Here is a 3,819-nt window from a genome sequence, read left to right on the forward strand (position 1 = left end):
GCTTGGAGGAGGGGCAAGGCGGCGGTGGAGGAGGAGTCCGGCTCGGACTCCTATTTGAGTCGGCGGCGGCGGCGCGGGAGATGGGCCGGCCCGGCTGGGTTTCGGCCCAGTCGGCCCGAAGATTTTTTTTAAAACAATTGCGCCGAACAGAAAAAAAATCCTAGAAAATAAAATAAAAATCTAAAAATGCCAAAAAAATTCACCGTCTAAATAAAAAATTTAGAACGAGATGAACATTTTCTTGGCCCTAAAATGCAATTTTGAAAACATGCAATTTTTCTAATGCAAACAAAATTGCAATAAACTCCAAATAAAAACAGATATTTGATTTTAATATTTTTCCTCCAATATTTCAATTATTTTGGAGAAGTCATATTATCTTCTCTCATATATTTTAATATGAAATATTTTCGGAGAGAAAAATAATTAAAACCAAAAATCCTTGTTTCAATATTTCATAATAATCAAATTTGAAAACCGGGAAATCCCCAACTCTCCCCGAGGGTCCTTGAGTTGCTCAGGATTTTCGAGGATCGCGAGACGAAATGCAATAAAATATAATATGAAAGAATGATCTATGTATAACATTCTAAATTGAAAATTTGGGATGTTACATATAGTGTGTATTTATTCATAATTTGGTTTCGAAATCTCATGCGTTCAATGCATGTGTACCTTACTAGTTTTGAGTAGAGTAGAAAATTTCACGCGGCCCCACTTATGTCAAAATGCAGGGCCCATGCATCATTGCCTTTCGGTCGAACCTACGTCCACAATTTTTTGTACGTACTATATCTCCACTAGTCCCCGAACCCAAAATGCTGCCTCGTTTCCCTAAAACCAAGCGGCCCACACATATTTTAAGGCATCGACTCGAACTCAATCCCTCTCCCGTTTATGACGACATGGCCCCGCACACCGTAGTAGTACTCCTACAAACCCTACCGCCGCACGCATCATCAGTTTTCTTCAAGAGGACGAGGGAGAAGCTGATTTGTAGTGGAGGCGCTTTCAAAAAAAATGATCTGTAGTGGAGACCCCTACCCTAGGGTGCCCTAGGTAGCTGCCACCCGCATCATTGATTTTCTCTTTTCTTTATGCTCTTGCGCCCTAGAGTGAAATGATGGTTGGTTCATCCGTCCAGCTTATTAATGCGGGAGAGGTGGGGCTTTGTGATTTGACCCCTCATCGCTCATTCTCTACTATTGCGGTGCTACGACCGGGGTGCCTCCGATTCCAACCGCTGCTCCAAACTGTAATTTGATGCATCGCACGTGGAACAAGATGGTGGATGAGCCACATGTCGGCCAAAGGGGTCCTGTTAAGTGTGTCGCCATTTCGTGTGCGGACTGACCCTGCTTGAGTTACTATGCCAACATGATAGGTGCGGCCTACCACTTGGTTTTGCTCCTTGGTGAATCCCGACTATATTGATCTAAAAAGATACGTACTGAACTACCCTCTCCGTCTCGTTTTTTAGGCGTCTCAGTTTATAGGGCGTGCACATAGTTCTAGGTCATCCATTTGACTAACTAAATATGAGTTACTATGTCACAAAAATTATATCATTGGATTATTAAGAGGATGTAGTTTATAAACATATACTGTTCATCACACATATAGCCAGTTAAATTCTCAACGTAGAATGACGTGCATGCTATGTAAACCGATACAGAGGAAGTGTAGTAGTAAAAATGAGGTGATTTTACCGAGCGATCGGCGGGGGAGCATGGCCTGTCATTTGGTCCCACGTTTCATGATGTACCAAGGTGATGCGCGTGTCCCTCTTGAGGTAGAAGCAATACTACGTGGTTTGAGATGATGGCGAACCGAAGTGTGAAATAATGGTTGCTTCGCCTGTCTGGGAAGGTGCGGCATTGTGATTTGACGTCTCATTGCTCATTACTACTACTGCTGGGGCGGTACGACTGGGGTGCGTCCCCCTGCTGTTCTGCACTGTAATTTGGTGCTTGACACGTCGACCCGGTTGCTATATGTCCCACATGTCGGCGACAGGAAGTACATAATTAATGAAAGTGAGCATCGACGGAGGAGTACAAGACACGGCTTGGGTTTTTGCTGCTTCGCGCGATCCATCGATACAAACCCGGACTAAAAAAGGTGAGGGCGGGTCTTTTCCCGCGCGGCTGGCAGGGGAGTTTGGCATAGTCTGTTCGAGGCAAGGAGGCGGGAAGGGAAACAAGCAAATAAAGGTTGAGCGACTTAGTTTTGGGAAAATCTGATTTTACGGAGTACGTACCCACTAGGGTTTATAGGGCTCATCTAAAAAACATTCATTTTTCCGTTTTATAAGTCTAAAGTGTACTGCTAGTAGTAGTACCATCACATGTTGGATTTCGAGGTGCGTTAGATCACCCGATGCAAGCAATGTCAAGAGAAAACTCACCAATGCATGTAGAAGTTCATGGAAATTTAGTGGTCATTCATGCATTCGTTCTAATTAATGCCTCGATAAACATAACTTCTTGAGAAAAATGAGCGTACTAATTACTTGTGCAAACTAGGAGTACGAAATTAATTCAACCACTCACTGTCTACCTCGGTTGGAGAGATTTTGAAATTGAGCCATAAACTGAAAAGGAGGGAGTAGTAACTTTTGTCTCGATTACTATATGTGTCCTTGTATAGATGCAAAATGTATTTTTTATAGTGGCCTTGTAAGTAAATGGAGGGAGTACTAAAGGACATATATATTCCAAACAATATGATAATCTCTCTAACCAAGCTAGTAGGCACGAGGAGTAAACGGAGGGAGTAGTAAAATTTTCTCCTCGTCCTGCGAGCCACCGCGCGCGTGGGCGAGGGAGCGGGCGTAAGGCGTACAATACTACTACTAGTAAGCAAGCTTCACCTCATCCTGCGAGCCACCGCGCCTGTGGGCGGGGGAGACGGCATACTAAGCAAGCTTCTCCTCGTTCTACGAGTTGATGGGACACATCAAAAGTACTCCAGTGTATAGAGCCTTGCCTCTAAGGTAGGCCCCACATGGTTTGCCTCTATTTTAGCATAACGCGTGTAACACCCCAGATGTAACCTTCCCTATTTGTACTCCAACTCTTGCCGTTTCCGGCGTTAAGTTATATTTATTTCTCAGGTTCGGGTCTTTGTCTCCGTGGGTTGTTTTCTTTGTCATGCATCTCATATCATGTCATCATGTGCATTGCATTTGCATACGTGTTCGTCTCATGCATCCGAGCATTTTCCCGTTGTCCGTTTTGCATTCCGGCGCTCCGTTCTCCTCCGGTGGTCATTTCTAGCTTTCTTTCGTGTGTGGGGACTAAACATTTCCGGATTGGACCGAGACTTGCCAAGCGGCCTTGGTTTACTACCGGTAGACCGCCTATCAAGTTTCGTATCATTTGGACTTCGTTTGATACTCCAACGGTTAACCGAGGGACCGAAAAGGCCTCGTGTGTGTTGCAGCCCAACACCCCTCCATTTTGGCCCAAAACCCACCAAACTCTGCTTCATGTCCTAGAGCGTTCAATCATGATCGCGTGGCCGAAAACTGCACCTCATTTGGATTCTCCTAGCTCCCTCTATGCCTATTTATAGCCCCCCGTTTTCGGATCTCTTCTTCCTCCCCGAATCCCTAGCCAAAAAAAAGGATCCCCGCACCGACGGACGTGTCCGCCCCCGGCCGGACAGCGTCCGCCGCTGCCCGCGCCCAACCGGGCATCGCCACGTGGCACCCCAGCTCCGCCGCCGCCACCGGCCCGGGAGGCCCAGGAGGGGCCCCCGCGAGCCCATCGCCAGCCGCCGCCGCCCGGGGTCGCCCGCCTCCTCTCGCCCGCGAGC

Source organism: Triticum dicoccoides, chromosome 1A (genome assembly GCF_002162155.2).
Source record: "Triticum dicoccoides isolate Atlit2015 ecotype Zavitan chromosome 1A, WEW_v2.0, whole genome shotgun sequence".
Lineage (NCBI taxonomy): Eukaryota > Viridiplantae > Streptophyta > Magnoliopsida > Poales > Poaceae > Triticum > Triticum dicoccoides.